Genomic DNA, 26,255 nt, shown 5'->3' with positions numbered 1-26,255 from the left:
AGCTGTGATACATTTGGGAATCTGGCCACAGGTAATGAGGGATAATATTTTGTTGCATATTCCGGAGTACGGACTGGGGATGCAAAGCACTTCTGCCAATTGTGTCTCAGCACTTATTGAGTCTCTACTACAATGAAGTCACCCTACAGACCTTGGGTCTTCCTGTACAAAAGTTTTTTGCGTTTATTGAGCCTGCAATTTGCAGAATGGACTAAAGCACATTTCAAAGTAGAAAAAGTCTTGCCAACTCATAAAAGGGCTTTTACGATCAATTACAAATCGCATACAGGAGGCGCATGGAAAGGCGTCTTCTCCTATTTGGGATTCAAAATGGAATCTTGACACGGAAGTTGGGGTGGTACCTAATTCACAAATTTAGTGGAAGCTATCACTGTGGGATAGATTGTCATTTCTAAATCATGTCAACGAACTTGGGGGGAGCAGGCAGTGACCCAGTGACCCAATGTCTCCTCCATCTCTTCTCAAAAGGGAAACTTTTTTATAACACATTTTTATTAATTTTGGTATATTTTAGACATCTCGAATAATAAAATAGTAACAGAAATTCTGTGGCGTATAAGTCCCCTGTTTCCTTCCCAAAACTCCCCCCAACTGTCTCCCCCCACCAGCCCCCACACCTCTAGTTACATATGAAAATTGTCTATGGGTCATCTCCTGTATGCCTGGACTTCCCAGTCTATTGGCGCTGTCTGCATTGGGCTAGGGTCAAGTGTAATGCTTCTGTAGTCAGCTAATTTCTTCCACATTTTGGTCGTGATTATGGGGACTGCCACTAGCTTCGTAGTAAGAGATCTCTCTGCTCATGCACCAGTCCAGACCTCCCCACCAGACCTCTATGGAAGAAGGGTAGTTATTTTTCCATCTACGAGCGATGTCCTTTTGGGCAACCGTGAGACCTAATCAGATCAGTGTTAGTTCATACTGATCCAAATTTAGGTCCGTAGTGATGAGAAGGAGGTCCAGTTTTGGGTTGAGGGGCATAGTCGTCCCCAGGACTTCACCCAAACAGGCAAACACGCCACCAGAATCTTTCCAAACTCCCACACGACTATGTGGTGTGTACATGTTCCCAGGGGCGTAACACAGGCCCCTGCAGCCCCGCACTTCTGCTGAGGAGCTCTAGATTGAGTCCGGTGGGGGCCCCTTCACGTACACTGCAGGGGGGCCCCCTCAAGGTTTGTTACGCCACTGCAAGTTCCCCTTCTTGGGTGCCGCAGCGGAGGCCGGGGGGAGAAGCAACAACTTCCATCCTCCAGAGTCTGCACCTCATAAGGTAGGTCTAGTGTAGATAGTTCCTTTGGATTAGTCAGAGTAGAGTTGCAATCACTGCATGACGCATGAAGGCCAGGACCTCCGACTAGTCCTCATCAGCCATGAGCTAGTCCTCATCAGTAGTGTCCTGCTGCACATGTTCTAGCCGCTTCGCTGCGGGGCGAATTCCGCCATTGTGCAGGGACATTCCAATTCCGGGCGTGGCTCGGACGGCCCCCGGTCGTCGTGTGCACACACCCACCGTGACTCATGAGCACGGAAGAGGCTGATGTCTCAGCAGGCACATGTATACCAGCCACTCCCTTGAGGGCTGACCGTGCACCCACCCCACAGCCATCCAACACAGGTGTCACCAATCAGCTGACCCTGCCAATAAAAAGAGTCTGAGCGCACGTGTTCGAGGCCAGTTCCCATTACCATAATGCTGTGCCTGTGTCGTTATTGTGCCTGCATGTGGGCCTAGGGCCCAAGACACTAAAGCACCCAAGTCACACTCAATGTAAGCCGAAGGTCCCTGAATGAGTTAGACGTGTGGTGTACAGAGCTCAATAAATCTGTGTCCCCTTGTGGTCTCCCAGGAGCAATTTGGGGAGCAATTTGCCCTCCAAGGGATTATACTCCATGAGGTCTTCTAGACCCGTGACCCCCAATTCGCAGCGCCTAAGGGTAATATTCCGCTGTCTAAAAAACACTCTTGTGAAACTTTTTTTTAAGGCACCACTTATCCACTTGATGGAAATGGGCTGCTTAAAAATACAATATTTCTCATTTGTTAATGCAAACTCAGCGATGGTGGTCTGTTGGCACTTTTAGGCTTCAATCCATGCATTCACAGGCAATCACAAGAGGTTGCAAATCATCATTAGACAGGTTGTTTTGAGACTCCAGAGAATGTACAATTTGCAAAGCAACCACTGCTACTTTGGCTGCATCGCAAATTGAATAAACATTTACAAGCCAGTCAGTTTGCTAATGGGAGCAGCACATCAGGTCCTAGGTCTCTGGAAATGTCTGAGCATACTGTAAAGTTAGATACACGTTGAGTAATTAGTACATTTATTTTAGTATTTATAAGTCAGGCACATGCAGGAGAGCGACCTGCCAGTTGCCTCCAAAGTCGTCACATAACATTCTAAGAATTCTCATAACGGGCATTACTAACAAATACATCATTATATTACATACAATCTTCCATCTGCCAAGGTTATCTCCTCTACTTTTTATTGACTTCTGATGTATTCCTTACATTGTTTCTTTTTTCTGCATCATGGACTTGTATGGTATCACCATGTACCTCAAATAATATCTCAGGTACTTGTACTGTGTTTGATCTTCAAATGTTCACATAGCAGTCTGACAGCAAGACTTCCTCTTGGTACCACTCGTAATCATTTAGGGAATTTCGACAACCCTTTTTTCACTCCACCATTTGTTATATATGGTACTACAAGCTGGGCCTTGCACATGTGTGGCAATGTATTCAGGATTCTGCTGGGGCGTGTTGCTGCATTCCGGAATAATGAGCAAATTGACTAATCTTCCTGGGTCCTACTTCCTTACCCATAGCGCTTAATTTTTTTTTTTTTTTAAGTTTCTTGTCATAATTTGTATATATACTGAGCGCAGGGTGGCAACATGCTTCACAGATCACGGCATAGAAATAAGAGTGAACAAGCAAAAAAGATGAGATAAATCTTTAAAAAAGGATTGGTATTTTGAATAGCAGATTTGGGATGGCCAGCTTCAAAGAGCCAGTACAGATTATGAGAGGTCTTTAAAGAAGAGCCGCTTAGTCCCTCTTAAAAGTGGCGATTGATGTAGTCTGTTGGATGTGAGTCAGTGTAGCATCCCAGATCACTGGTCAATTTCCAGAAGATAACTATTTCATATTGGAGGATTTTCTGAAATTACATTTGGATAGGCCCAATTTGAGCAGAGCTTGGCTTCTTAAAATTGTTTATGCCAGAATTCTGAAGTGTTTGTAAATGAAGCATGCAGTCTTAAATACAGGTCGATGGTCACAGGAAGCCAATTGAGTTTTGAAAGAACTGTTGTAATGATCTGAAGCCTAACATAAGTGTATAGTTTGAGATGAGAGGAAACTTGTCAAACCAGTTACAAAGAAAGTTGTTATACATCATGAAGTTATCCTTTGATTTTAAAGGTGTAGTGCTTAGAAGGTTCTCATTCATTTCTAAATAAGTAAGCAAAGGGTCCAAAGATTTTCCTACCAGACTACCTTACTAGAGAGTGCAGAATAACATAGCTGCCTAGTCTTGATTCTTACTATGCCATCACTCTTCACTTCTTGTCTCATCCTCTCAATTTGGCAAATTCTATTTCAGCCCCGCTTTCTAAAATTGTCTTTGCGTGTCTTCAGTTTGCTCTATCTTTCTTCTTGTTCTGCCCTTCTCTCTCTTTCTGTTAGGAAAAGTCTAATGAGAGAAAATACAAGTGTCAAATTACCATAAAATAGTACTGCGGTCCACCACCTGCAGCCACGGGCACACTAAGCCTAGCCCTCAATCGCTTGCAATGGCTAGCTACTCAGTTATGCTTCATAGGGCTACTCCAACACTCAAAAAACGTGTTTAACTCCAACTGTCCAGCAGGTGGCGCTGCAGCCTCCGCTCGCATTTGAATTGTCTCTTTCTATTCCACTCGTTCTCTCTTCACAGCTCCATGTCCTTGTTCCATGCTATGAGGTGCAACTCGTCTCCTCCCTCTGGACTTTGGATACAGCACTGGACAGAGGAGGACGTGCAGCTTTGAAGGCCCCGGAGGTACAGGTTGGTATCCTAAGCATGAATACTGGTTCCACGCAAGTATCATGGAAAGCTGCACATGGCTAAACTCGAAAAAAAATCTAAAAAAAAGTTTTGCTGAACTCCAGGAAAGTTAATTACCCTTTGCTTCTGCTGCAGGTTTATGAGTTTGGGTAGAATGTTGTAATTGCAGTACTGTAGGTGGTACACAAAGAATGCTTTTCAGTGCATGCACGCAGGTGTAGTATTTCCCTTGCTTTGCTAGTGGTGTGCAATTAATTTCTAGAGGAGGGACTACCTCTGGACTAAGGTGGCCACTTTTCTAAGAAAAAAATATCGGCCATTTGTTCACATTTTAAGATTCTGCAACGACCTGGTCATGATACCTTAATAGGACTTTATAGAATACAGTCTTTATTCATTGTTAACATGGCTTTTCTGTTTTTGTTCACTTTAAAAGTCACAGATCATTAGGCCGGCTGCAGAACACTTTATAAAGTGCTTTTTTTCCTTATATTTTTTGTTTAAAGTATGTGTTGATAAAGGGAATAAATACCTGCTTCAAGTGGTGTTCCTAATTTGTGTACTGGCCAGGTGATTGAAATACTGATCTTTCTGGTAAAAAAAATGACCAAGTGGCAACTCTACCCGTGACACGATTTGGTCCCAGCACAGTCAAGTTATCAAAAAAATTGTCATGCAAATCAGGCTTTTAATTGGTGCAATTAATTAGCAGATTAGGGTACTGCATTTTGTGACATGGACAGAAATATGATATTTTAAAAAAAGCACATTATAAAATTTGAAACTGCAGAAGAACACAGAAACTATACTGTGAATGAATTAAAAGGAGGTTTCGATTTGGATGTTCGCTACATAATAGTGCGATATCAATATTACAAACAAGGTTGCATTATATTGTTTTAAAACTCTTTATAATCAAGATTTTTAAGCATGGCTTGACAGCACAGCTGTTTATGTAACCTGTTGTTTCAATTCTTTAAAATATATATAGAGTGGACTATGGTTCCACCCAGTGCAGTATCTTTTTCTCAGTATATTTTTCTCACTTTCTACTTTTGGCTGTTTGGTGTATAATTTCTCCTTCTAGGAAGTGCTTTCATTGGAATGCATAAGGGACTTATTTTACACCTGTGAAATTCACAGAAGAATATTCAGTGGTGGTCCAGTAGGGTTGTTATCAATTCCAGATATTTTAGGATAATCACTCATATTGTAAATGGTTTCCATTTTGTTTGTATATTATTTTATCTAATGTGAATATACTGAACATCTGGCATGGATTATGCCCTCTTGGCACATTAAAGCCATACTTGTTGGCTTTGCCAATGCTTGTTACATGAAGATCCACCCAATGACTCCTGGGGTAAGGTTGGCAATGTTGGGAAAAGAAAAAGCACAAGTTGAACTCTGTTATAAACAGGGTGAACACTGAAGCGAATGTCACTCACTACAACGTATACCACTTTGTCGAATCGTAGGACTAACTGGATCAAATTAGTCATCAAATACCAAACTATTGTAGCAATTAATGCTTCATTTTTTAGAATGCTTACATAGCACAGCACTGTGGAAAGCCCTTACCTCGGCAGCAGAAATTACAGTTGACCATTAGAGTTGGTTTGAACTGGGTCCAACGGCAACACTTGGGTTGCTTTGACTTTGGGCAGTATATGTCAGCAGAACATATGAGAGACATTCTACTAATTAAATAACATGGCAAGTGGAACTAACTGAAGTTATCGAGTACTAAAGTGCAACTCCATAGGAGCTCAGTAAATGTCCAAAGGTGAACATCCTAGATTACTGATGAGCAAACTGTGGCCAAAGCCTGTAGTTCAGCTCTCCAGAGTAGAGGGGTTGCTCACAATTATGTTTGATTAGTGGGGTATACAGGAAGTGAGGAGAGGTGATAAGGTATGTATAGAGCATCCCTAAGAGTGAGGGCACCATGTTGTTATGGGAGGTTGACTGTAAGCTTCAAAGGATACTGAGCACTATTATAAATATCTGAGAGGAGTGGAAGGTGAGTATGTGGCTGGAGGAGGCCAGAACTTCCATGAATGTGTATTGCGTATTGAGCGATGAACTGGAGGAGTTGCTAAGAACATAAATTGGTACTTGTTTTTTTCACCTTGAGTTCCTTTGTTAGTTGTTGAAGGGAAGGGATTTGGAAGGATTTGCTTGATCTTGACTCTGTGTTAGTCATAAAAACTTGCTTGGAGGGTACTTTTTAGCTGTTTGAGCCAGAACACATAAACTGTGCACACATCAGTGTTTTACTTTCGAGAGGAAGACTCTTGTCTGACAAACAGGTTCTCATGTTTAAGATAAAATAAAATATTTAATTAGCCTTCCTTTATTACGTTTTAATAGAGCCTTCACATAAAACACATGGAATGCAAAATTGACATCTAGATCAATTTTTATGGTTTTGAGGAACACTGCACACCACTGTCAATGCACTCAATCCTTTGCTATTGCAGCCGTCAACCAAAGATGGGAAGAAAGGTGATTAGGGCACTTGGAGATGATGGGGTTTGATCCCAGTCATACATTGGTTTCAAAACCTGGCCGATGATTATACTGACTTGTGCAGAATCTTCTTTAGTGTTTGCATTGTTTTTCCTATATATTCTCCCAGGTTGCTAAGATCACAACGTTTTCACATTGCTAAGATCAAGAGGTTGCTAATTCATTGGAGTGCAGGTTAGCACTTACTCTGTTTCCCTTTACATTCACCCAGCCATTACCTTATTTACCCGTCCAACCCCAGAGCTGAGCAGTTGGTATTGCTGAAGTAAGGGCCTAGCAGCAGACACTGTTCACCTGAATCTAGTGCCTCTCAAAAGTACCTAATAGAGCACTATCTCACATGCAAATAATGTTTCTTTCTTCAGTTTTAAATCCTCAGATTGCATGCTATCTCAATTTTATTTCCAGTATATTCCTGAAACCCTGTTTCAAAATTGTCTCTGACTTAAAACTTTTGATTGTTGCTTCTCCTTTTTTGATTGAATGACCCTCTCTTTACTTTCATCCTATGCGTGCGTCCTTTTTTTGATACACCCTAAGGTAAATCACATACCTCTGTGCCTTTATCTCCATCATTGCATTAAAAAAAATGCCAACACCTCTTTCTTGGATCACAATTTTAAGTTCATACTTTATTAATGTTTAGACAGTCTTTAAAACATACATTCTTTAAAATCAATAACATTTTATATATAATTACACTATATAAATACCAGTTCATCATACTTCAACTAAAATCACAAGCTCTCCTTGTTTGAACCACAACCTAAGAATACCTAATCTCCTTTAACCTACCCACCTTTCCCACCAGTCATTTGCATAAATTCACCTTCCCCTCCTGGTGATAATACCTAACTCCTGTTAATGTAATCTACCACAGGCAAACTAGAATAAATGCATAGAATGATTTGATTTTCTAAGAGCACAAGACAGATCCCAATAACCAATACCACTGGGTTAACCCCTAGTCTTGGGCTCTGGAGCAGCGTGCAATTTAGTGTAAAGCATTTCTGAACCTCGTTAGGGGTATTAGTAGCTTTTTAAATGAAATTACAGAATAGTTGTTTTTCACATTTTATTCTTTATCTCATGTGTATACATACAGAAACCAATCCATTTTGCTACTTTCTTTTGCAGCCATGGCAAAGCAATAGGTCTGGCTTTAATGGGCTAAACATGTGCGAGCAACACAGGCGGACAGTATGTGTGCATTATCTTATTAAAGCCAAACCTATTGGTTTTCTAATGCTTGTTTCCTAAAGCACAAATTAGGAACTCCATAAATTCAGTGATTCCCAAATTAGTGAGTTAAAGAAAATGAGTCCTGAGAAAAAGTGCTCCACTATGTATTGCACACTTTGGTCCCCTAGGAAAGAAGGCAATTGAGCTTGTATTTCTTGCTCATGCCGACTGACATTTGGCAGCTGGACAGTTTTCACCTGACATTGTCAACATTTGTTTCTAGAAGCTGCATCAACAAACCAATTCTTATAAAGAAGGATGAAAGGCACTTAATATTTCCAAAGAGATTAACCGCACAATTACCCCAGCGCCTTAAAGTTGTAGGGACCATGAAGCATTATAAAAGGTGAGGCTGCATGTTTTCCCTACTGATCAGAATGCTGCAGGGTGAGTCTGCAAGCGAGAGCTGAGGCTCTTTCTCTCCTAGGCACACCAGGGTAGCTTAATAGAGCAGCAAAAATGATAATCTAAAGATTGAGACTAGATACAACAGAACATAGCCATTGCAATCACAAAACCATACATTTCTGAACTTGATAATTCCGTGAAAATGACTACCTCTTTAATAAACATCATTAACTTATGGAGGGGTAACAATAAAAACTCACCAAGAAAGCTGATGATTTTAGAATTGATCTTATATATGAACAGACCAACATAGTTGTATTTGCATTCTAGAGGCGGTGTAATCACTGGTGCAGGTTCTCTTCTACAGTGTGCCTTCCGGAACAGTTCGGGAGTTTCCAATAGGGGACATAAGGCCTGGTTTATCCTAGGACATGTCAATACAATTGATCACTCCTGAGCAGTCCATGGTGCTGACATAATTTTACATGGGAGCCTATGCTTCCTCTGGGTCATTGAGGAGGGCGTCCATTTGTTACCTTTGGGAAGTGCTCCAGCGTGTCACCCTGCTGATCTTACCATCCAACATTTGACATATCGTGCACAGCTGTAAAGCTTTCAGAATGGTTAGGAGTGAAAACTAATTGGCACATTTGATGTTATCACAAGAAGTGCTGTCACTAACCTTTAACATCAATGGCTACTTGCAAAGGACCATCAGGTAAATTACAAAATAATTCAAAAGGAAAATAAATTGTGTTCCTTTTATTAACAGCCGTAGGAGTTCGGAGTAAATTTGAAAAATATATTGTTTACCAGAAGTGGAGAAGAGCTTAGATATATCTAAAGTGGCAACTTCCATCTGCTGAATAGTGTGCAGAAGTGATCCCCTTGTGCTGGGATATGCTTGTTCATAGCCCCATTAGCACTCTGGAGCTGGTCAAACCACATTTAGAGCTCAGCTTCTAGCCCTTCTGGCTAGCTGTAACAATTAACTTGCAGCAAGTGACAACTCAGTCTGGCCTCCAAATGTGTAGTTCTGTGGCTCTAGGTTTCCAAGCCAACCAAGCAGGGTTGATATCCCACAGAATCTAAAAATGCCGCCAGTGATTGTATTCAGTGAATTCTAATCCTGGAATTGTCAGTGACTAGGGATCTCTTTTGGTCTACTGTTTACGACTCACTGGTACTTTGAATATGGATATCTCCATCCCATTAACAATAGCAAAATAGTGTCAAGGGCTCCAGCTACAGGAGGGGAGTCACAGAGGCCAGGGTCAGCTTTACCGTGAAACTGCATTACTTTTGGGACCTACGATGTTTAAAGTTCACACAAAGGACATTTTGTGTCCATCAAAAACTAAGGAACATGGGGTAATCTGAGCAAAGGATAGTCATATTGGTTATGGGTGGTTTATAAGAGTTGGCTCAGGGATCCCTCTTTTAGGGCTCGGAATAAAGGATGGTGTTCATGCCACACCTTATGGTTACTAGTGGAAACCAGGCTGGGAGGGAGGCGTCTACAGACTCGCCGAGTAAAAGCCCTGCTTCCTCTAGTAGCCGCCTTGCATTTGCCAATGGGTCCCCTTAGCTGTTCCCGGTGTCTGGTTAGGGCTTTGTAGGCCTTCACGGCGCACTCCTGATCAGCTCTTCAGTATACTTTGAGGAAACAGCAGTAGGGCACAGAGCAAGGCCTCATGCAAAGCTTCAGTCCTAGTCGCAGCCTTCAGGAGAGGGCCAGCTTGTAACTAGAGACATCCAGGAAGGTGCCTGCAGGTCCAAAGGTGAAGTTCTACTGGGAACTAGTGTGTGGTTTCAGCGTCTATCTAAAGGGCAACAATCCTCTATAATTCCTAAAGAAAAAATGCTGTTATGAAATTTGGAGTTCGCTTTGCTATTTGTTGAAGGATTCTCATATCCCAGGGCTGCCTGCCTGACAGCGTTGCTCAACTGTGCAGCATTTTCTGCGGTATTACACTGATGAGCCGCGTTACAGTCACGGCTCCAAGGAAGCTACTCTGGATGGATTCTCTGTGTATTTCACCCAGGTAGCTTTTAAGTAGGTGGAGGAGTGGGGAGGGTTGGCACTATTGTTTTTTCCATGAGCCGCCGCATCCCTTCTTTTTGCAATGCCCTCACGTCTTCACGATCATCTAATAAGGAACGGAAAAGTAGGGCAGTGTTTGTGATCACGCACTGTTGAAGAATGAGAGGTGTTCATGATCATTTACTGGCAAAAGAAAATATGGTCCCCATTGTCCTACTGGTCCCTGACATTTCTAGCAGGAATGTCAGTATCTTCTCAGTGGTGCAGCCTCGTAATGCCCAGAAAAATTGTAAATTACTGCCATCACAAGGACACTGTGGTAAACGAGTTGAGGATTTGACCCTCAAGGGAAATGGGCAGGAGGGGCCATGCTGGATTCCTTCTTGCCCCACAAGACAAGACAACAAGGTTGTTCCTGTGAAGCACTGGAGGCTGTGCTTCATTGACCTCTTTCATTGGGGGTCATCCAATCCCTCGTAAAAATGGTAAAGCAAGCATTGGTGTAACCAATAGGTCAAGGCTTTAAGGTGCCTAACACACGCAGCGCATGTCCATTAAAGCCAGACAATAAACTAAAGGAGACATTATTGCGGTCTCTTTAGTATTAAAGTAGTTCTTTCTGCAGTTTAGTGCATTTACTGGAGAGGAAGCAGAAGGATAGACTAATCCAACCAATAGCATTAGGTGAGAGAGCTCTACTCCACTGAGGTGATGGACAAGTCTCAAGGTAATGCCTGAAAGATACTGGTCGTAGATTGCCAATGATTGAAAAAAGGGGCTTACACAAAATCCACAGATGCATATTGCAGTGGGTCCGCTATACAACTGCACTTTCAAAACCTACACCTAAAAATGCCAGATAAAAAGTTAATGAAAAAGAAATAGCAGGACTTAACATCTGGATATATGGATTCTAATGCATCCCTTTTGTTCTTGTTATAATCCGGAGCAGGTAGTTTAAATCGTTGGCAGTTAACCTGATTTATTAAAAAGCTTTTTCTTTTTACACCTAGTTGTACTGAGCTTTAGTAAAATGATTTCAGTCTCTTCCTATTTTTCTCTCACGTTACTGCATTTTAAAGAGCGGCCAGGTGTATGAAATTCAATTCGACTGCGTTTGCTTGGTGAGTTTTCCTAATCCTGTATTTAAAGTGTCGTTTCAAAGGAAGAAAAACTGCATGAATATCGCATTACATATATGCAATTTTTTTTGTAGATGCTGTTTTTTCTCTTACTCAAATGCACTAGGAAGGGTAGAGGGACAATGTTTGCTCATGTGGGTCTAGCCCCGCCTCTTCGTCGCACTAACGTTTATAAGCTTTACAAAAATGTTTTGCAAAATGGGCGAAACCATTCGCTCTCCAGATAGCGACAGAGAACGAACGAACGAGCAAGGTTTATTGAGGACAGAGTAGGCGTGGAGGGGATAGTCAGTCAGCCAAGGAGGTGAGAGGTAAATGAGCGCAGGCTTCGCTCCAAGGAGCAAAGAAATGCACTTTAGAGAATCTTGTTTTATTGTATAAGAGGCATATCAAATGATTTACTGTACAATTAACGTGTGTGTAAGTGTATAAAAGAGAGGGATAGATTTACAGTAAGCGATGGAGAACCTGGGAACATATAATTGACGTTGTTCCGGACAGAACACGATATTAGTCGACATTTGTATCTCACCTTTACATTAATTATATTTACAATTTTGGGCGCAGGGAGATTTAGTTATTTTCCTAGATACCTCTTAATTTTTCACCCAATGCTGAACTGAGATTAGAACTAAGGACTCGGTCCATGGACCTCCGTTTATTCTCTGTAAACCTAGAATACTCTGGTATCTGCCTATATGTGTCTGGGAAGTTCACATATAAAACAAGCATTGGAAATGCAATAGGTCTCGCAGCATTAGAGTTAGTGCTTTTAGAATTGTTTATGGGTTTTTTTGTAAATCTTTAGCATTTTTGTTTCCTGTAGCCAATGCTAAAGAATTAAAAAAAAAAAACATAAACATTTCTAAAAGCTCTAACTCAAATGCTCCGAGACCTATTCCACTGTGTGAGGGTGAGGGGTTGAGGGTGAGTGAGGGTGAGTGAGGGTGGGTGAGGGTGAGTGAGGGTGAGGGGTTGAGGGTGAGTGAGAGTGAGAGTGAGGGTGAGGGTGAGTGAGGGTGAGTAAGGGTGAGGGTGAGGGTGAGTGAGGGTGAGTGTGAGTGAGGGTGAGTGAGGGTGAGTGAGGGTGAGGGTGAGTGAGGGTGAGGGGTTGATGTTGAGGGTGAGGGGTTGAGGGTGAGTGAGGGGTTGAGGGTGAGTGAGGGTGAGGGTGAGTGAGGGTGAGGGGTTGAGGGTGAGTGAGAGTGAGGGTGAGTGAGGGGTTGAGGGTGAGTGAGGGTGAGGGTGAGGGGTTGAGGGTGAGTGAGGGTGAGGGGTTGAGGGTGAGTGAGGGTGAGGGTGAGTGAGGGTGATGGGTTGAGAGTGAGGGTGAGGGTGAGTGAGGGTGAGGGTGAGTGAGGGTGAGTGAGGGTGAGGGGTTGAGGGTGAGTGAGGGTGAGGGTGAGTGAGGGTGAGGGTGAGTGAGGGGTTGAGGGTGAGTGAGGGGTTGAGGGTGAGTGAGGGGTTGAGGGTGAGTGAGGGTGAGGGTGAGTGAGGGTGAGGGGTTGAGGGTGAGTGAGGGACCGCAAAGCTATGGGGGGCAGAAATACCACAGGAGGGGGCTATAGCATAAATACCACTGGGAGTTGATAGAGCGGGAAAACGGCCAGAGATTTGCAGGGCAGAGAGAGCACCACAGCGAGACAGCAAGGTGCGAACTGTGTGAGATATTGTGACCGGCGCACGGTGGGGCATTCCCAGGGTAGAAACGCACTGGGACAGTGGCAGGACAGAGAACCCGCGCGAAGCTGGAATGGCAAGAAGATCTCTGGGGTTGGTATGGGTTGAGTACCACTAAGGCTGGTAGGAGGGGTGTACCACGTGAGACTGGGGAGTGTGAAATAGGAGCAGCTTTGTGAAAAACGCCGGAGGGTGGTCCGTGGAGAATTTGGAGATTATTGAAAGCATGGCGGCGCCCCCAGATGTTCTTGTTCTGCGTACAGTGTTGTGGACGTGCAAATAGCCGGAAATCCGTGAATTGCTCACGGCAGCAGCGGCGGTGTTGCAGGACTCCTGCATGGTGCTTGCCAGAACTTGGATAACTTCAGAGAATACGGATAAAGTACATTTCAATGCACGCAGGAGACTCCAGGAAAAGGTGCAAGGCGCACCGAAAATGGAACTGCCTGACAGGATGCAGATTTAGAAGGTCGCGTGCCAAATGCAAATAATTAAGACAGTGCTGCATTCCGTAATGTAGCCCGTGAAGCAGCATGCTGGAACAATGACAGAGGGATCTGCTTAGCAAAACAGTCATTCCAGGGAAAACAGCATGACCAGGCGAGAGCAGAATGCTGTGACGCACTTAAAGCAGGCATGGAAATTCTGCCAGGCTAACTCAATCTATCTTCGATGATTCAAGTCTCTTCTGCAGGTAAAGATTACGAAGCGGACGGCACATGAGCGTTTGTTATAATGCAAACCGCTCGAGCTAACTCGACAGACGTCTGAAGCAGGACCAGGGCGCCTAGAAGACCACCCGAGGTGATACACAGTGGTATGCAAGGGATGGCACCCACTCATTCGATCTCACGCAGGTTCACATAATAACAGCTCTCTAACACTCTAGGTCAAATTTTGAAGTGCATATTAGGGAGTCAGGGAGGAGATATGGTGGTGGTGGGGGGGAGGGGGGGTAGTGTTGCTAAAGGAGATTTTGAAAATCGTCAGGTCATTTAAGATATAAATGCGCGAGCGATAAGGATTAACACAACCAAGAATGGGGAAATGAAGCAAAATACACGCAGAATGGGGCAAGTGGCAAGACAAACTTGAAACAAAAGGGGGAGGGTAAGGGTTCGTAGGCATGCTATAGATGCCGATCCTGCCACGCCTCTGTAGCAAACTAGAAACTATATGGTAGGCAGGGACATTCGGAAAGATGTCAGCTACTTTAGGCAGTGTTCTATCTACCGTAACAGCATAAAAAATGTTTTTAAAAACGGTTCGACTTAATGGTTTGACGGTAAGAGCTGTAATTTTAAGTACTGAAAAATAGAGCTTGTGCAAAATTCCATGAAAAATAAACTGGAAATCTTTAGATTTATACAGCAGCTGAGGAAATTGCCCACTTATTTTCATTTTTTTCCATTTCAAAATACTTTTTTTTTTCACGCTGCATACAGACATGTAACATAATTTTGTTAAAGATTTGATCCAAACTTCAAGTTACCGGCAATATTTTCCATTATACAGAAAACCATGGCAGTTCACAGCAGCTGTGCTTTAATGTACAACAAATCGGGAATCTTTTTTTATTCCACTGATACATTTGCCTTTTAGCGGAATTGGAAGTAACATTTTCTTAACAGCTAAGGTGTGTTTAAATTGTGCCTGTGGTGGTGGGCCCGCACACTCGATGGTGACCCAGAGCTAAACAGAGAAAGACAGAAAACAAAGAAAGACCGAGGAAGATATAGATAGAAAAACAGTCACAAAGGAAGACAACAAAGATGAAAACAAGACGGAGGGAAGAGAGGGGAGGGGGGAGGAGAAATGCGACACGGCGGGAAGGGGAGGGGGCGGAGCGGGTACAATAAACAAGACGGAGGGAAGAGAGGGGAGGGGGGAGTAGAAGTGCGACAGGGGAAATGCGAGACGGCGGGAAGGGGAGGGGGCGGAGCGGGTAAACAAAGACGGACGTGCGGAAATTGCCCACTTATTTTCATTTTTTTCCATTTCAAAATCCTTATTTTTTTTCACGCTGCATACAGACATGTAACATAATTTTGTTAAAGATTTGATCCAAACTTCAAGTTACCGGCAATATTTTCCATTATACAGAAAACCATGGCAGTTCACAGCAGCTGTGCTTTAATGTACAACAAATCGGGAATCTTTTTTTATTCCACTGATACATTTGCCTTTTAGCGGAATTGGAAGTAACATTTTCTTAACAGCTAAGGTGTGTTTAAATTGTGCCTGTGGTGGTGGGCCCGCACACTCGATGGTGACCCAGAGCTAAACAGAGAAAGACAGAAAACGAAGAAAGACCGAGGAAGATATAGATAGAAAAACAGTCACAAAGGAAGACAACAAAGATGAAAACAAGACGGAGGGAAGAGAGGGGAGGGGGGAGGAGAAATGCGACACGGCGGGAAGGGGAGGGGGCGGAGCGGGTACAATAAACAAGACGGAGGGAAGAGAGGGGAGGGGGGAGTAGAAGTGCGACAGGGGAAATGCGAGACGGCGGGAAGGGGAGGGGGCGGAGCGGGTAAACAAAGACGGACGTGCACGCGCTTTTAAGCTCAATGCGCATGCGCATTGAGCTTAAAAGTCACGGGCACTGCAAGGAATCGCCACGATTCCTTGCAGTGTGGATAAAGAGCGGATAAGTCCCAATACTCTCGCCTTGCTCGATGCGCATGCGCATCGACAGGCGAGACCTAAAAGTTCTTGTCAGAAAATTGTACTCACAACAAGAAAAACAAACTTCCAATTTGAGTCGTGTCAAGGGCCTTATATTGGGCTTGGAAACACCGTACAGTTAAATGGAGTAACTCAGTGGAGACCTTCAATTATTATCAGTACTTTTAAGTAGATAGTAGGGAAGTGCACCTTTATTGAAAACAGGATCTTTTGCATCATATATTTGATTTATTGGAACTGGACTATAGAGTTGGAAACCAAGTGTTTTTGGAGCCCCGAAAAAGCAGGTGTTTCACGAAACACTTGTTGGCTGTTTACATAAGACTAAAATATGTACTAAAGCAATCCTCTTAAGATGGAAAATAAATTATTAAAAATAAAAGAAATATAATAATTGGTACCTCCATCGTGTCTCTCTTGAATTCAAGAAATGCAGCATTGGGGAACTAAAATGTGTCTGCAGTGTGACTTTACACTAGGCCTCATCTCATTCCCTAGTTTTACTCCCTCTTTTGGTGCATGATACTTTTCATATTCATCATACTTAACTAACAATCCCTCACAGTAGATACCATTAACTCCATACCCCTCCCCCGTCCCCATCACTTGGGGTCACAGTTTATCCTTTGCGTAGTTGCAGTAACTACTTTGCAAATCCATGTGCTGCTGGCACTTGGCCTTATTTACTTTATGGTTACCTGCATATATCCGAGGCTAGTCTCATACACCAGTCATGGGTCTGCTGAGGTCGTCTGTCCATAGTTAGACTTTTCCTGCCCATCTCCCCCCCCATATTTTTTTGTAAAGTTGTTGAAACAACCTCTGCCTTTATAAATAATTTTTTCTCGACCGCAGCAAGTGTTCATTTCTCTTTCCCAGTCCTGCGCTTTCGGTGTAATTGAGGAACCTCGGTTAAAGCACCATTTCACTTCTAGCCACATGGAAGCCCAGGTTAACAAGAAGTTTTTGATCAGCTCTAGCGCCTGTCTCATTTCAAATCCCCAGCAGTACCAGCTGCGGTCCAGGCTCAATGCACATCCCCTTTGCACCCTCTAGGCTCCGCACGATCCCTTCCCGGAATTGGTGAAGTTGCACATTGTGTTGCAGAATGTGCACTATTGTCCACATCCTCTTAGACACCTCTTGTTGTTCCCAATTTTACAGATGCGGACCCCAGTGTAGTATTTTAAGCTGCATCAGTCGATAACACACCCTAATCACCACTATTCTGCGGAACTGCAGTGCTTCCTCCCAATCCTCGTCCTCTATTATTCCCACTTCCCTATGCCCTAGGTCTCCTTGAGTGTTTCTGTGCAACGTTTGTTGTGGGAGAGCGATCATCTTAGTGGTCATATGGCCATCCAACAGTCTGCTGTCTAAGGGGAGGTCTCCATCATGTGGAAGTGGGTGGGAACACACTGCTTGCATGTAATGGTGCTATTACCCCATAGCCTCTTGGTAGCTGTAGTTCAGTTTTCACACAAAGTTCATATTATTCTTCAGCTAATGTCATCTTTCGAAATCGTATCTCTATTCACCAGTGTCAGGTACCCTGATAAAAGGCTGTAATGAGCCGCCCTTAAGCTCACGAGCTTTGGAACGCCTTCATGCTATGAGTGGCTTTATCTCTGAGAAAATTGGCAGCATGTCCAACAACCTGCAAATATTCTGTACTGGTGAGGGAGGAATCCTGAAACACTGGTGTGAGATACAGTGTCCTTTTGAATCTGCTAGGTTATTATGGAGTGTACGAAGATTGAGCCTTGTTAACCCGTGGGACACAAACCCATTTTGGTCCAGGGGTGCCAGGTCTAGTATCACTCCCCTCAGTCCGTTGGCTAGGGCCCTAAGCTAAAATTTCAGTATCTATATTTAGTAGGGAGATAGGTTTATACAAGGCCCTTTTGTCTGCCGGCTTCCCCTGTTTGAGTATTGGTATAGCTGTCACCAATCTTACATTTCTGGTGAGTTCATAATTCCCGTGAGCCCCCACATATAACTTATTTAGTGGGGCTGCAATTTTGGTGGACTGCTACTTTAGGAGTTCTGCTGGGAGAACATTTTGGCCCGGAGCTTTCCCGGCATGCAACTGAGAGAGTGCAACCCTTATTTCGTTCTCGTCAGATCTGCCTCCAGTCCCAGTGCTTTCTGGCGCTCCAGTATCCTAGAGGGACAGTATCAGACAAAGTTGAGCAGATCTGACCCCTGGGCAGGCCTCCTCCTTGCATAGAAGTTACGTTTATATTTTATCATGACCTCAGGGATTGTTTTACTGCTGAGACACACTCTCCTGTAGGCCCTAGGAGTGTGCTAATGTATGTACCGAGCTGCGAGCCAAGCTAAAAGATTACCCGCCTTATTTCCCACTTCATATATCCTCCTTCGTTGGGTTATATGTATTTTCTTAATGTTATTAGTCAGTAGAGCTCTGTATTCTTCCGCTTTCAGAACTATCTTTTGAGTCAGTTCTTCTGTAGAGATTTGAGCATGTTCGTCCTCTAACTCGTGGAGTTCCCTTTCCTCCTCCTCACACTCCTGCATTGTCTGTCTTTTATTTCCTACCTCACCCGATATTAACCCCCCCACCCATATGGTGTCTTTACAAGCCTCCCATAGGGTAGCCGGCTAGTCCACAGAATCAGTGTTTTCTTTAAAATATAGGTCTGTGACTGTAGTCAGCCTCTCAACTACTAGGTGATTGATTAAGCGCCTGGTGGCCAATCAGCATTCACCTTTCCCCCTCAGAACTGAGGAGGTGTTTGTAATGTAATCTTTAGTGGGGAGTGATCAGAGATTACTTGCACTATATATTCCGACTCTGTGAATCTCTGGAGCGCTGGCAATGGTGTAAAGAAGTAGTCTTTTTGGGTTTATGTATTGTGGGCTCCCAAACAATAGGAGTATCCCTTGCGTGATACATGGTGTGTCCTCCAGACTGCTCCCAAACCCAGTGCCTGAACAAAGCCCTCCAGTTTCCCTATGTGGGGTTGCTGCACAGGTCTCCTGTGCGTTCTCTCTAGTTGTGTATACATAATCATGTTAAAGTCGTCACCCGTGATATGTCCGCCAGAACGTGTCCCAGGGTGCGATGGGTGTCAGGCTGCAGCCCTGATGGAACATACACATTGAAAATGTCCATTGTCCATTGTCTGTCCATCCCATTCACCTAAAACCATGGGATATCGTCCCAGCATATCCGTCCACACTTTCATCCTTGGAGGGCGATGGATTTTTTGATTAGTGTTGCCACCCCTCTAGAACCAGTGGTAAATCCTGCATGACCGCTTACACTGTATTTCCCTCGCCCCAGTGCTGGTTCATTATTACCTTTTATATGTGTCTCTTGCAGGGAGACTACATCTGCTGAGTATCTGCAAGGGCTTTGATCACTGTTCCCTCTTAATGTTATGGCCCAGGCCATTAACATTCCAAGTCAACAGCCTGAGGGTGTGCACTGCCATTTTTGTAGGTGTTTGTCCATTATTTCCTGAGTTACGCCATTGCTGGTCCCTTAAGAATAATAACAATTGAAACTTTTGAACTTGTCCCTCCTTCAAATTCTGCCACTCCTCACCTCACCATGTCGTAGCCTTGGAGCTGGCCACCACCCCAATTCACAGTGTACTGATCTCCCCTTTAATATCTATGTCGTATAGAGAACTACCATGCCCTGTGTAGTGGTCCAATCGGTGTCCAGGTTAGCTCAGTTGGGAGTATGATTGTTCTGTCTCCGTCTGCTCCCGTAATTTGTGCCCATTCATCAGGGCAGGGAAGAAATGTTCAAATGTTTCTCACAGTTGACACCTGGATCTCATTGGCGGTTCAGATCATTTCCTCTGAACTCTTTGGTGTCACCATTGGTGGAGGTGTGCTCTTCTGCTCCCCGACCCCTGAGTCGGAGAATTCCTCTCCAGAGTCCTGGCACTCTAGGCATTTCCCAGAAGGACTTCCCATCTATTTCTTGTTTCCCAATGCTGTTTTTGGTGGATCGCTGCTACCACAGTCACCTTTTTGGATTCCGCTTGGTCCTTTGATGGGTCCAGGTGAGCACCCTTCCGCTGTCTTTGCCACCGTTTATATTCCTGCCACCATGGCGCTGATGCTGCTCCTCTGTCCTTCTTCGTGGGTGCTGGATATCCCCGCCACTCCAACTATTTCCACATCTCCTCTGGGGTTGCAAAGAAGTAGGTTTCGCCTTGTATCGTTATTCGGAGCCTGACGGGGAAGAACAATGCACATTCTATGTCCAGGCTCTACAGGTACCTTTTGACATCCAGGAAGGTTTCTTTTTGCTGCTACACCAGCGTGGTGTAGTCTGGGTAGATGTTAAAAACCGCCCCCTCCTCTTGCCATGGTCCATGTGCCCTCGCCCTTTGCAGCATTGCGTCTTGGTCTCGATTGTTTAATAATCGGACCACTGTGGCCCTTGACATTGCTCCTGGCTCCGGTGGTCTTCCTTGGGCTCTGTGGGCTCGCTCCACTGTGAACCATTTAGAGGTCTTACCCTCCAACACCAAAGAGTATGGCCAATCTACTAACAAAGTTCCATAGATGGTCCCCCTGCCCACCTAGGGAGTCCCACTACCCGTATATTATTGCGGCGCGATTGCCCTTCTGCGTCATTGACTGTCTCCTTTAAAGTCATCATCTTGCTTTCCAACGGTTTTAAGCAGGACTCGTGGTCTCCTACTGTCAGTCTGATGTGGACTAGGGTGGATAATGCATCTGTTACCCTGTTCACATGTTTCCTGTGGTCCTCCCTGAGTAGGTTAACATCCTGTATGACTGCCTTGATCATGTGTTCCAGTGCCACTTTGTATCTTTTATGGCCGCTAATCTAGTCGCTGTGTGTGATTCCATCCGACAGTCCTGTGTCGCCAGCTTTTGTGGAGCAGCTGCCCCTACAGTGCACAGCATGATGTCCACTTTTGGCGGCCGAGGTGGTTTATTGCACACCATTCCAGCCTCTTTGTAAGTCAGTTTATATCCTTCCTCAGTTGCCTCCATTGGGATGTGGGGTCAGGGGAGCAACGCCTCTCCAGACAGTCTGCCCTTTCCTGTGCTGGGCAAGAGTACTTCGGGCAGTTTGCACTCTGCCCTCCTTATCCACTTAGCCCTTGCACCCCGGGCATGTGCACCCCTATTCACCTCCCTCCCCCCGACATCTCCCCTGTAATAGCTTTCCTCCTGTCACACTCTGTACCTTCCTTACTTAATCCACCTTATTGCGACCTGCAGTCATTGCCCGCCAAGCAATATGGGAGAGTGAGCCAATACGGTATCTCCATGCACCCTCTGGGTGAAATGCAGCTCTCGGTGATTCCCTCCCAATAGTTGATTCTCTCCTGGCCAGTCCCACTATAATCGCGCAGACAGGACAGGAGCCCCATCTCAGTCTCCCTGGTGCTGTCTCTCAACCTGATGCGAGAGATCCACTGGTGCTCCACAAGCGAGGGTTGGGTCGCCTCTTCACCACATTCGTCTGCCCTCTGGTGTTCCTTGGGCACCTCTGGAGGTGAACTGGAGATCACACCCATCACCCGATATAGCCGGGCAGCTTTTTCCTCTTGCAAAAGATTCTTCCCGACTGCCAATCCTCTCAGCGGTGTATCTGTTGGTGCCATCTTGGCCTAGGCCTTTACCCGTCTCCTCAGCCGTCCGCACAGGTCGAGCCCTCTCCTCCAGCCTACTCGTTCAGGCTGATGCTGCTGGGTGGCACCCTGAGCCTTATTCCACTTTTGCCTCAGTGGATCTCGGTTATGGGGCAGGATAAGTGCTCCTGAACGGGCTGCAGATGCTGGAGCTTAGCGGTTACACTGCAGCTGCCATTTGTCCCAGGCCATGCCCCCTACCCTCACACGTTCGACCACTTGACAGCCCTAAGTGACTAGAGATTGTTATATTGAGTCCACAGAGAAGCATCACAATTCCAGCCCCTGGAGTCACTATAAAGTGACCAGGGGGCACTACAGAAGTAGACCTGCAGTGGTCACTTATGAGCTGTTATGCATTGAGTTGTAGTAAATTACAAAGAAGTCCCCTCAAACCCCTCCCACACCTCCCCTCTCCCCTGCATTGTCAGGAAGCACCTCTTTTGAATGAATATTTTGGATTTAGCTATGTCAAATGTGCAAATAGGCCCATAAAGGAGTGTGGCTGGCTAACACATTGGTTTTGGTGATGCTAAATAAACCAAGATTGATTGCGGAAACTTTGACTGTTTAAGGAATGCATTTGAGATAGGTAAAAAAAAAGAGGAAAGGAAGAATTCACAGGATTGAAACATAACTGGTCATATTGTGGCTTGACATCTCAACAGTTGCCAGACCATTTTGTGCGCTTCAGTAGAGGGGCTTTGGCTCCGCCCACATGTTGGTAGTCAGCAGTACAGTGCTTTCCCTCCAGCAACTGTGGTCATTTTGTTTATTTATCCAGTTACCTAAGCTTAAACTGTAAGGGGCACACACAGGACATTGTAATACTATTAAAGTGTCTTAGAATACCTAGATCATTTATGGTTTTCTCTGGCAGCAGCAGAGGTGAGAGGAGGGTAGTCATTAACCTTCATGGAGTTTTATGTCTGGCTTGACAGTGCAATTGTCACTTGACCTTTAAGCCTACACCAATATCATTATGAAGTTCCTTTCCTCTTCACAAATACATGTCAATTCCCATGCTATTTTTTGTAATGCTTCAATTACCATACAACATTCCTTTAAAGCCAGACCTATTGGCATTGCCAATGCTTGTTTTGAAACTTGAGTTTGCAACATGTCCAAATAGGCATGCCACCCAATACCCCTCTGACGTTCACCTAGACACAGTGGCTGGATGCCAGGTAATGAGACGTTAAGTAGGAGTGGAAGGATTGGGAGGTCCCAGTGTAGGGAGCAGCTGCAGAGAACCATTGGAGGAGTTCCAGGCCTTGCAAGTGGGCCCAGGAGGAAGGGGCGGGCAGAGACATGGGTCGACCACAAGCATATAATAGAAACAAGAGAAGGATGAGTAAACAAGTCTGCAAACAGTCATACTAGACACAAAAGTCCTACAAAAAAGGGACGCTTCCAGTCCAAATGTACAACAACAGTGCTAGTATTGCCCATGGATTGCCTCTAAGCTCCTGCTGTCGCACAGACCAATCGCACAAACCATGTAACTTCACATTTTTAAAAAATGTCACAATTTAGCTCTTAATTCTTTTTTTTAATTTTTTTTATTTCATTCCTTTTTTATGTTAATCATCTACTTAAATTAGTGAGCAGTTACTTCGAGGGCCTGAAGCAGCTCTCTAATGCCACTCCTTTTGACCAGGCGAGAATGTCTCACTTCCATGATACCTAATTCGGTGTGATTGTGGTGCAAGTGGATGGGGGCGATTGTAGTATTGTGAAGCGGGTGGTGGTTTAGTGTCTCAGTCATGTGCTGCAGACAGCCAATTGGAGGATTCCCAGGCTATTCAGGCACGGTCAGACGGATTGGTAGGCAGGGACATGGACTAGCTACAGAACTGTAATGGAAACAAGAGACAGACAGGAGTACACAGCCATCAAAAAGTCTCCCCAGGCACAAACGTTCAACAGGACCTTATTTGAAATATGCAACAAAGGTGTCAACAATCCCCCACATTACACTGGGCTCTTGCTGTTGCCCATATACTTAAGCATCGCAATATTGGGCCACTTAGGCCCACATGCATCAACAATGCCATTTGCGATTCCTTATTAGCGAAAAATAAGGATTCGCTAATAAGGAATAGCAAAAGGCTATGCATGAAGAAATCGCAAAAAAAAAATTCGATTTCTTAATATTCCTTAATTGCGACTCGCAAATTGCGAGTTGCAATTAAGGAATACCTCCCCATTCATTCCTATGGGCCATAGAGGCCCATAGGAATGAATGGGAAGACATTCTCAATTTGCGAATCGCAAATTGAGAATGCAATATCAAGGGTGCAGGGGTGCACCCCTGAAATTGATCTGTGCACATATGTTGCGCACACACATGCCCTTAGGGCATGTGTGTGCGCAACATGAAACTTTGAAAAATGCACAAAAGGGCATTTTTCAAAGTTTTTGCAAATTACCATGAAGTTGAACTTCATGGTAATTTGCTACTCCTATTAGTGAAATCACTAATTTTTTGACTTTGATGCATGGCATTTAAGGAATCTCAATTTGGGATTCCTTAAATGCAATCGCAAATTAAGGTACCTCAATTTAGAGATTCCTTAAATTGCGATTTTTGCATTCGGGATGATGCATCCCAAATGCAAAAATACCGGTTGCAAAGGGGCAGATTCTGAGAATCTGCCCGTTTGCGACCGGCTTTTAGCTTGATGCATTTGGCTGTTAGTTCTTCTTATATTTTATATTTAAATTTCCTGTCTACTTTGATTGTTAACCATTTCAAGTATTCACCTTTGTCACATACACCATATAATGTTGTTGCTTTTTGCTAAGTATGTAAATTGGCGAGATAGCCACATGGAGGTTTTGTTGTTGATAATTTGAATTGCTGTCAAGGACCTCTGTCTCAATTGTGCCCTCTAACTAATCCCTGATGCCAGTGCTATGTTTACTCTGGCAACCAGCAACGACTCCTTTCTCATACTGCGCTAAAAATATTAATCCAGCTTTTTGTGAAAAATGATATATGAATTTCCCAGCGTCTCCCTTCTGTCTGGGCTCACATACCCCAGGCCTTTGCCTTATTAAAATGTCCATACAACCTGGTTTATTTCTTTCCCACGGTCAACTTTTTGATCTCTCATTCCTATGTGAAGCCTTTCAGGATGACGGTGCGGGTTTTTCTCTGTCTCAGTTTTCGGGTGTAATAATTATATAATCCCTGTCACTGGTCGTATGGGCCTTTGATGGTCGATGAAGAGAAATGAGGAGCCATCATCTACATAAACAATACATCATTAAGGATTTATTATTGAGTCAATAAAGAGAGTTGGTGTCGGTTAACCCTTTGAATGCTCATGACGAGCTCAGCTTGTCATGAGCAACGGCGCCGTTGCTGACCGCGCCCGTTCCGTGGAACGCTCGCATGCTAGGCTGATTCCCCTGCAGTGCTGAGCGTTCCATTGGAACGGGTGTAGCCATGACGAGCTCAGCTCGTCATGAGCACCGGAGCGCCGTAGCTCACGACGAGCTAAGCTCGTCATGAGCACTGGGGCGCTGTACGCGCCCCCCGCACCCCAGCACAGCGGGGGAAACAGCCCCGCACGGAAGGGGTTAAAGGGTTTTAATTTAAAATCTTTTAAGTTTTCATCTATTTATCAGACATTAATCTTTAGATTTCAGCCTTAAAAGTTAATATAATCTATTGATGTATATTTTATTATTAAGTAGGATAACATTTTCATCCAGATCAGTCAAAATACTAATAATACAAAAATTGCGTTCCATAAAGGAAACTCCTTATTCTAAATATAATTTGTATTAAGAGAAGAAAGGTGTCAGCAGACAATTCAAGGAATATTCTAAGTAAGCAGCCTCACATGAAGAACTCTGAGACTCAAAAGGTGAGTCTTTGGTTAGAGAGTCAGGGAATTCTATGTTGCAACATTATTTTCATTTGTCTTTTCCATCCTCCACCAGAATATCCTCCGACTCTTGGGAACAAGTTCACTCCCTGCTCTCTCACTAGAGCATAATAGACTTTCAGACATTAGTCCTAGGAAGGTTACATAATTGTTTTCTTGTGATCCAAAACTTCTTCCAATTAATCATTCTTCCTGTCGTTATTGCCTCCTCCCAATGACACCCTCACTACCAGTTGTCTAATACAAAACAAGTGTCTATTCACCAACTAACAGTAGGCTTCTGAAGTTGCAATTTCTGCAGCAAAGAGAGGAACACAATTTTGCACAAACAACTATAAAGTATGAAAAACAGGCCTTTCTGTGTTAATGCATTATTTTCCAGTTAACATGGCATCAGCAGTCAGGGTAACTTAGTTCGGCACTTTATCTAAACTCAGGCCTACAATAGTAAAGTATGGTTACCTACTACAAATTTTGCATTTTAGCTTGTATTATGTTAAAAGTAAACTTGTGCACATTATTCATATAATTGTTTGCGAATTTTGCTGCAGCAAGGTCATACCCTCACATCTCCCTTTCACTGCTGCGGTATATATTTCCCTTTCACTACTGCTCCTTCGTTAAATACTCGCCCGCTGGTTGTTCTATCACTGACGCCACCCACTGATTTCTTTCACACAGTCATCTTGTGATTTTTGTCTTTTCTATCATTCTAATGATTTCTGTCTCACTACCACACAAATAGGCCCCTTGTACATTTGTACCAAAAACGTTCACGAACACTGGCAAATCTGAAAGTTCACATCCAACGCCATAGCCATTGCCTTTTCCAAAGCTTGTTTAATTTGGGTTGCTAAATGATCACCAACTAGAGAAACTGAACCCAGATTGTGAAATCTGTGCATTACATACAAATGCCTAAATGCTAGTTAAATTACCTGAATGTT

General features: G+C 44.0%; 1 protein-coding gene across 2 annotated transcripts in view; it reads left to right on the top strand.

Moving 5' to 3' along the window:
- The first annotated feature begins 3,973 nt into the window (after nucleotides 1-3,973).
- Nucleotides 3,974-26,255, top strand: part of ABHD14B (abhydrolase domain containing 14B) — a 54,964-nt gene continuing 32,682 nt past the window's right edge. Inside the window, exon 1 of one of the 2 annotated variants that reach the window (XM_078661162.1) lies at nucleotides 3,974-4,082. The gene's annotated coding sequence lies outside the window, so the exon portion shown is untranslated. The remainder of the gene's footprint in view (nucleotides 4,083-26,255) is intronic. The other variant, XM_078661163.1, reaches the window with a different exon arrangement.

This window comes from Lissotriton helveticus, chromosome 9, assembly GCF_964261635.1.
Source record: "Lissotriton helveticus chromosome 9, aLisHel1.1, whole genome shotgun sequence".
Taxonomy (NCBI): Eukaryota; Metazoa; Chordata; class Amphibia; order Caudata; family Salamandridae; genus Lissotriton; species Lissotriton helveticus.
Note: the sequence above shows the minus strand (reverse complement) of the source record. Positions and strands in the feature narration are given on the sequence as shown.